General features: G+C 36.4%; 1 pseudogene; it reads right to left on the bottom strand.

Annotated features, from left to right (window-relative positions):
- Nucleotides 1–506: 506 nt before the first annotated feature.
- Nucleotides 507–3,496, bottom strand: LOC116099929 (annotated as a pseudogene).
- Between the last annotated feature and the right edge of the window lie 6,062 nt (nucleotides 3,497–9,558).

Raw genomic sequence — 9,558 nt, 5'->3', positions numbered from 1 at the left:
ATCCTTAGTTTACACTAAACCAGAAATATACTACCATTGATGCAGTAATAGTTTTCAATACTAAATAGAGAAAATAAAATTGAAGTACTTCTGTAGAGGAGTAATCTGGCAATGTTCACAGCCAGCTGACACTGCTCACTCACAGTTCAACACAATCGGAAGCAGATCCATGCTGGTGTTAAAAACAATCTCGTCCTAGCACTACTCAAGAGTCACAGGGCTCACCTCAGATTGTGTTTTGTTTTTAAAGCAAAGTGCATAACAGAGATTACAACAATTTTAAAGAGAAAATAAAAAGAAAGGTCCTATTTGTGGTCCCAACAACAAACTCAAAAATGTGATAATCTGATAGATGGGGGCTCCAATGAGCTGTTTTATAAATACTTTAGATTAGGTACAGTTATACAGAAAGTCAAGTTCGTTTGAAATCTTCAAAAAAAAGTTCCTGTTACTCCTCAAATGGTGCTTGTTTTGGTTTAACATTTCTGTTAAATGCGTGCATTGAATTACTTGTTATCTAAGCATAGCAGGTGCTCCTTACCATTTATCATCAAGGACTTTTAACTGTCCGTCTTCTTCAACTTCTACTCTTTCTTGACCGTTCTCCACAATTCTCTTTGTACTGTTTTTTTTTTTCTTTGCCATTAACTATCTTAGTTGAAGTTGATATTGATTTGAAGTTGCCCATTCCACTACCCCCAAATGACGCTGAAGAGAATGAAGTGTGACCCCCATGACCTAGTGATCCAAATGGAGTAAAGCCTATATCAAAAACAGGAAATCCACTTCCAAAAGAAGGAAATCCACTGAAGGTAGAGAAAAAGGAGTGGGTACCTTGGCTTCTACTTCCTTGGGGACCCCTTCGGTTTCCAAAAAGCCATCAAATGGGTCTTCAAAGAAATCAAAGAAGTCCATATTCTGAGATCTTCTTCAAAAGAAGCCACCAAAAAATTCCCTAAAGACATCATCTGGGTTCTGGAATGTGAAACCAAACTCAACTGGACTGTCAAAATGACTTCCACCTCCTCCCCCACCGCCATTTAATCCTTCTTTGCAGTATTTGTTGTAGACGTCCCGCTTTTTAGCATCCGATAAAACTTCATATGCATCAGCTACCTGTTTGAATTTCCGCTCTGCTTCTTTATTTTCAGGATTTTTGTCTGGGTGCCATTTAAGTGCCTGTTTTTGTTGTGCCTTTTTAACAGACTGTTGGGACAAATCCAAGGATGCGGAGGCCAGCAAGGGAAGTCAGGCGGCCAGTCTCCTCTCGGCTCTGGCACACTGTGCTGGTGGCGACCGGAACATTCAGTCTTATCTGTATCTCTCCATCAAATCCTTCACCTCAGAGTTCACAGAACACAATTAAAAATAATGGGCAAACAGTGCAAAGGACAAAGATGAGTGAGGACACCAAGAAAACAAGGCCCTCTTAATTAACATTATCAAAGCTCATATGAACTCACAGAGACTGCAGCCAGATTCACGAGGCTGCCTGAGTCTGCATCATGTCATCTGCATGTATAGTATGGGTTTCACTTTAGGATTTTTATGAGTGTATAAGTGGGTCTAAGATTCTTGTAATTTCTCTTAGCTCTTTCCCTATGGTTGGTTTGTCTTAACCAAGTTTGATCGTATTATTTTGTTTTATCTTACTATATTTTGTTACATTTTAAAAAATGAATGAACAAATGAATAAGTGAATAAATTAATGAAATAACAGCCATTAGGGTTAAAAACTGAACTTTTATTTATACCTCCTAGGAGAGGGAAAATCAGTTTTCTTCATTAGAGTGACACTGGGTACATCAACCACTCCAAGACAAGCCTCATATTGAGGAGCAGTTTAAAAGCATAATGGACTTCACAATTTTCTGGCTTTTTTATTTACTTTTTTTGCTATCATGTGGTGTGTGTGTGTGTGTGTGTGTGTGTGTGTGTGTGTGCTGTTATTTTGTTATAATTTGGTGTTTTATTTTCTTTTTGGGTATGGTTTTATTTTGTTTTCTTGGTTTTGGAGTGTCTCTTACTATATTTTTCTTGAAAGAACTTGAAGTGAGGTGGGTAAGAAGGGGGAGAGGATCTGAAAGGATTTCAGAGAAAGTAAGAATCTGGTCAAAAGTATTAAAATTAAAACAGTTTTAGATAATAAAAATAAATTAATAAACACCTTAGTACTACTAAAGAAATTATTCAGTAAGTAAAGTGCCAGCCTCAGACATCTGAGAATTTGAGTTCAGTTCCCCAGAACACACATAAATCTAGCCATGGTAGTTTGTATCCATAGTTTTATTGGGCCAAAGTGAGGTAGGAAGCAGAGTCAAGAGACTCTCTAGAAAGTCAGGAGCCAGCTAACCTAGCATATGCATGGTAGTCAACACAAACCATGACAAACAAGATTGAAGCATGGACAGCTCTAAAATCTGTTCTTTGACTTCATGTGCATGCTGAGGCCAGCACATACTTAGACCTATACATTAAAAACCCTCTCTCACACACATGCATATGTGGTACAAATATTCGCTATGGTAACATAAAAAGCACCAGTGTAGGCCATGAATAATGAGCATGGTACTCAGCCAAGCCACTAATTTTCTTAGCGGCAGTTCCTTTTAGTTTTTAGAGTCATGTCTATGTACATGTTGCAATGAGACCTCACAAAGAAATCTAAATTACATCTTACAAACTAGAGTTTCAGTTCAAAAAAAAAAATCTGCATGTTCTCATATAGAGCAGAGTTCATAGAAACACACACAGCATAGCAAGTGGCAGCTGGGAACACTGTCAGAATGCATAATGCAAAATCCATAATTATTGGCTAGCTTTTTTGTTTTTCTTTTATAATTAATGAGGACGAGAAAATTTTGTTTTCCAAAGGTTTGATGCAAACCATAATGATAATGAAGCAGTCAGGTATAGGCATGGCATTATTATGCAAAGTGAGAGGTGTTTAAGCATTAAATTGATGAGACAGCAGCAAAAGGCTTTAGTTTGAGATGCAAGGGGATCTGAATCTTTCTGGAGTCTATTCTTATCTAACGCTTTATGAATTCCATTGTTTTCCAAGATTGCCGTTATTGTTATTGGATTTGTAGCTCTAAGGAGCCTTTTTTGAATGTCTGCTAAGAATCAATTTCTGGAGCCTAGGATAACTATCATCAGAAAGACTTCAACCGGCAACGGATGAAAATAGATGCAGAGACCTATAGCCAAACATTAAGTGGAGCTTGGTGAATCCTGGGGAAGAAAGGATTGAAAGAGTCAGGGGCACCAAGAACACCACAAGAAAACCTACAGAATCAACCAGTCTGGGCCCATGGGTGCTCATAGAGACTGAACTTCCTACTAGAGGGCATGCATGAGATGGACCTAGGACCTCTGCACATATGTTATCAGCTGTGCACCTGTGTCTTCATGTTGGACTCATAAAATGGTAGCAGGGGCTGTTTCTAATGACTTTGCTTACTTGTGGATCCTTTTCTTCTAACTGGGCTGCCATGTCTAATCTCAAGAGAAGATATGCTTAGTCTTAATGTAACTTGATATGCCAAGGCTGGTGGATATGCAAAGGAGGCCTTCCCGTTTCTAAGGAGAATGGGAGAAAGAGTGACTTGGGGGAAGGAGAAGGGAGGCTATAAGGAAGGACTGTGGGGAGAGGAGAGAGGGAAAGCTGTAATCAGGATGTATAGTGGGAGAAGTCCTTGGTCCTGTGAAGGTTCTGTGCCCCAGTGTAGGGGAATGCCAGGGCCAGTAAGTGGGAGAGGGTGGGGTGGCAGGCATGGGGAGGGGGGAGCCAACAGGGGTTTGTTCTTGTTGTTTTTGTTTGTTTGTTTGTTCCTGGGAGGGGAAACTGGGAAAAGAAAAATGTTATGGCATGTAAATAAAGAAAATATCTAATAAAAATAACTTAATTAAACATAAAAAGAATCAATAAAAAGAATCAATTTCTGTTTATTTTTGAGAACTTATAGAGATCTCAAAAACTTGGATGTTTTAGGTTCAGAAGTCATATAATTAAGGTACAAATTTCATCAACTACGTAAACATACTTTGAAGGAAAGAACTTTGATAAGAGAAAGAAAAATATATGAATCCTGATATTGTGTGTTTTGTGTTGTATTTTGGTGTTATGTATTTCATGGCAAGTGTTTAGTGGATTATTGGCTAGAACAAAATGATAACTTCATTTTCTCTATTAAATCTTTCTCCCTCCTTTCCTCCCCCCTTCCCTTCTAATGACAAGTAGTTATTGTGTGGCTCTCAGATGCCTTGTCATAACCCCAAACCAGGAGTAAAGTGATGAGAATGACTGGCTGAGCCTTTGTGCTCTAGCAAATTGTATTCTGCAGAATAAGACAGATAAAAAGAAGAAAATTAGTAAAAACAAAAAAAGGCATTGTTTTTTATAAATGGTATTTGTTTGTTTTTTAGAGAACATTAAATACATGAAGGAAATGAAGACTCTGTTTCACAGGAGGGGTCAGACCTGGCATAATAAATGTCATATGTAAGAAGCAACCTGACTACTGAGAAATACCATTCCTTGACATGATAAAAAGGACAGAAGACAAAGATTTTTCAACTTGACTAGATCTCACCTTCTCCACACTTAAAATTAGATCATCCTCATTACATCTCTCTGAAACATAGGCAGAAATTTTGCTCTTTGACAGCCACAGACCCTAAGTGACATCCCAAAGTTGTGAATTAAGGTAAATTTTAATTGACAAAATTCAGATTCTGCAGCTGTATTATTAATCAGTCTTGCTAAAATCAATCAAAGTAGCTAAACAGCAGATAAGGCACACTCACCCAATAAATAACATTAATAAAGCTAGTGGCATTGAGGGAACAAACAATACTTGAATGTGGCTAGAGAGTCCCAGGTAGGAAGGAATGGAGAGTCAGAGTAATAAAGAGAGCTTGGTAGGCACAATCATGATGGGATGCGATGCTACATGTTTGGGGTTTTATTTGGAGTGTTGTGTGAAACCTTGTTCATACTTAGGTATACAAGGGAGGTTACATAACTTTTTAGAAAGCCACATTTGATATTTCCTGGCAGATGAATATTAGTTTAGCATACTGGAGGCTGACGTGATCACAAGGCTCCTGCTCAGTCTAGGGATAGTCACTGGAGAGTTTGTATGGTTTAGCAATATCAGAAGCTGTGGTAGAACACGAGATAAATTGTAAGCAGATTATCAAGACATTATGATTACAGAGATTGTACATGAGGGGAAAGCTGGTAAAACAAAATCCAGTTTCAGTAATTCTGATGTGTTGAATATACAAGTTAAATTTCAAGACCACAAAATGGGCTTATTTTAACTTATTTAAAAGGCTTATTTACAGAAGTATTTACAAAATATTTCTACCTCAAATATTAATATACATATTTATTTGTATTTTCATAAAGAATTCCATACATGAATACTACACTTATATCATTCTCATGTGTCTCTTTCCTCCTTTTAACTTCTACTTCCCCCACAATTTATGACATCTTCTGACATTTTCTTTGATTATTACACACACACACACACACACACACAAATCCAACCTACCAAGTCTATTTAGTGCTGCTGTTGTGTATGTGTATTTTGGCTTGACCACTTGGGTCTGCTTAACTTATCAGGGGGCTGATTCCTGGAGAAACTCTCTTTCCCTCTTTAATCAGTAACAGTTTGCCAGCAGCTCTTCTCTTAGGGGTAAGACCTTGTGAAAGTTGTCCTATACAAAAGAATACGTATAGGAATATGAATGTTATTTAGCAACTTAATATATTTGAAATCACTACACCTGTCATTCTTGATAATGCTAAAAATTTGGTGAAATTATATACTTTGTGATGTTTAATAATTAATAAGTTTCACTTTTAATTTATATTTCTATATTAATATTTGTTTTCCAAAGGAGTTTCTGCTGAAAAGGTCCAACAAACTAGTAAGCTCTTTATGTATTTTTAAACCTGGGCTGCTAACTCTTCTGCTAATATTGGTCTTAATCCCTTAAGCTCAAGTAAGTAGCTCTTGAAGTGCAACTGCCTTACACTTCAATATTGTTTTAAGATGCACTATGTGTATCTCAAAGTCTCAATTACAGAATGCAGAATGCTTTAGCACGAGTGTCTTCTCTTACTTTTTGGTGTCTCATTGGTGAGTCATTCATGTTGGTCAAACAAGAGGTCTCAAGCAGTACTACATTATACACTGGACTTTACTACATGTTAGAGATGACCTGTCTAAATAAAGCTGTTCCTTCCTTTTCTCTTCTTTTCCTTTCCTGTCTTTTCTTTTCAATTCTTTTCTTTTCTTTTCTTTTCTTTTCTGGGTCAATTATCTTTTTTCTTCTTCAGCTTTAAACATTAATCTTCTGATCAACCTGACTAAACGTACAAGAATATGTTATAGTATTATAACTCAAAAGAACAAATTTCAAATCACACACGGTAAAATATGGCTTAAAAGTACATTTGAAATTGATCATCAATAGGAGGAGAGGAGCTCGGCCCTGTGAAGGTTCTGTGCCCCAGTGTAGGGGAATGCCAGGGCCAATCAGTGGGAGAGGGCGGGGTGGCAGGCATGGGGAGGGGGGAGGCAACAGGGGTTTGTTTTTGTTGTTTTTGTTTGTTTCTTTGTTTTTTGGAGGGGAAACTTGGAATGGAGAAATTTACATGTAAATAAAGAAAATATCTAATAAAAAAAGAAAAAAGAAAAGCTCTATCTGTAAAACAAACATATATGGTGTTACATTGACAGTGATCCTGTAAATGAATAATACATATATACTTTTGTCTTGTTTTGTTTTTATATATTGTCTTTATTTACATTTCAAATGTTATCCCCTTTCCTGGTTTTCCCTTCGAAAACCCCCTATCCCATCCTCCCTCCCTCTGCTCACCAACCCACCCACTCCCGCTTCCCAGTCCTGACATTTGCCTACACTGGGGCATTGAGCCTTCTCAGGACCAAGGGCTTCTCCTCCCATTGGTATCCAACAAGGTAATACTCTGTTACATATGCAGCTGGAGCCATGGGTCCCTCCACGTGTAGTCTTTGGTTGGTGGTTTAGTTCCTGGGAGCTCTGGGGGGTACAGGTTAGTTCATATTGTTATTCCTCCTATGGGGCTGCAAGCTCCTTCAACTCCTTTAGTCTTTTCTCTAGTTCTGCCATTTGAATGTATAGAAGTTAAGTGTGGGTTTATGTTACTACAAAATTATAATACAACAGTAATATAATCATAGGTAAAAATATTCATATTCTAAAATATGTTATAAATATAATAAAAGTATTATAATAAATTAAATAAACTTGTAATATATTATAAAACTCTTTCTACAAAAAGAACTTTATGAAAGTAAATATTTGAATTTTCCTCATAGTAGTGTGGATAAGATCATTTGGTGAAAAACATCAGCGTATTGCAGAACTAATAAGAAAAAACAGACTGTGGTCACAGCATAACATCAGTAAAAATTTATAAGCATGAAACAACAGTCTTCATTAGTCTGCATAGTTAGCAAGTTGATTTAAAAATTTAGGCCTTCTGTCTTTGATCTATAGTACAGTCTTCATTCTGGGCATTCAAAAGAAGCTGAACCATGTTCCATCTTATAGCTGGGAAATAACCAAAGCTGAAACCCACATCTGTTCTCAAAACAATGATCTCACACTTACCTTCACCATCTTCCTTTGTCTAAAAATCAGTTACTTATTATTTTCAAAAATGCACATTACTTATATAAGTATATGCCAAGATATGAAAATGTGAAACATAATACAGTTATTCATACCTATTAAGTCAATACATTTCTTGCTTAAATGCCACTGTGAAAATTCAGGAAAGTAAAACTAAACCAAACCAAACCAAACCAAACATACAAACAAAAAGCCACATTCAGTATTATCAAATATATTATAAAGTACATGTAATGAGATTTTAAGCAAGGAGCTAATGAAGGATACTATAATGGAAACTAATAGGAGTTAAGACATCACAATGTCTCAAATTATACAAAGAAAAGGAATAAATAAAATGACACTACAATTTATACATTCTTTTTCACATTCAGAATTTATCTTTGAAATTCTCAGTGAAAGTACAAGATCTATGTGTTCTAATATAGCAGTGCTTCTTTTGAAATTTATATTTCACTTATTAGTGTGCATTTTGGGGGAGCATCTATATGGGGTAATCACATGCTACTTCAGGTAGAGTGTGGAAGTTAGAGAGCAACTTCCAGAAGATATCTTTGTTTCCCATATGGAATCAAGAACTGAGCCATCTCACAGGCCAAATATCTGTAATTTTTGGTGAGTATTCATGCATATACACAATTTATTACACTGACTACTGCATGAAGCCAAAAAAAAACTAAGCAAAGCACAAGCTCATCTGAAATCTGTCCATCTGAGAGGTCAGTGATAAAGACAAGAAATTCAAGTATCTGAACTTCAGCCCATGAAAGATCCAGCTCAGTCTGCAAGAGACACTTCATAAAGCCCACTAGAAGAATCTAGATGTGACGGAAAAGGCAGAAGTCACAAGGAAAGCTGAAGACTTGAGAAACATTCAAGCTGTAGGAACATGTAGAAAGCAAGGGATTATATGTGTTTCCCGACAGTGTTGGAGAGAGAGGGCAAGAACTCCAAGAGAACTCCAAGACAGCCAAGATGCATATAAAAACAAGACTTTCCTTCCTCCCTGCATCTTTTTATAACAAATACTTCAGAAATGAGTGGTAGGGCCCTGTGAGACCCCACCCCAATCCACAAATCATTGGTGACAGGATCAGACTAAGGGAAGCCCAGGGCAGAAAACTTCAATTTTTTGAGTTCATGATTGCAATGTGACTATCATATTCAAAAGGCCATTCTTTCAGGAATATATTGTATACGTATGAAAGAACATTAAAGAACAGCATAATTAATAAATTAAACTTAAATTTTCTAATCTTGAGAAGAGTGGCAGTGTCTTAATGATATGGATGTAGCTAAAATTTCAAGATATGAAAATAAATGTGTGCAATCAATGGTGTCATTGAAGCCATCATTTTGGAGTAAGAACATAATTAACTACCCAAATCTAATTATGTTTACAGCTTAAAATTTTAAATCTCAGGTAGTTTAAATGCACTTTTATCTATAAGTTCAGCTATTCAAACTTTTACTAAGCAAATAAAGCATGAACAGTTTCAATTTCTAAAACAGAAAAATAAATAAATAAAGACAAATCCTAAACCAGCTAAACAAACAAGAGAACTGAAATTCAGAGTCTTCAACAAGGAACATGAATTACCTCCGCCATGCATCCCAGAGACCTGGGTAATAAATAAACACACACACATAAAGCATTTGTATTCATATTAAAAGGAACCCAAATTCATGTCATAACTACTTAAAAATTATCTAGAAGACACAATAGCATAGCCCATGGCTTAAAAGTGTAATTGGTAAGCAAAATAAGTCTCTTTCAAATTCAGTAGTTTGGCTCCTTTTGACCTTAGACTTTTAATTGTATGAAGGACTCAATGATGTCATTAGTAACATCTGGAGTTC

This window comes from Mastomys coucha, unplaced genomic scaffold (assembly GCF_008632895.1).
Source record: "Mastomys coucha isolate ucsf_1 unplaced genomic scaffold, UCSF_Mcou_1 pScaffold20, whole genome shotgun sequence".
In the NCBI taxonomy this organism is placed as follows: Eukaryota; Metazoa; Chordata; class Mammalia; order Rodentia; family Muridae; genus Mastomys; species Mastomys coucha.
This window is presented reverse-complemented; position numbering and strand designations above follow the sequence as displayed.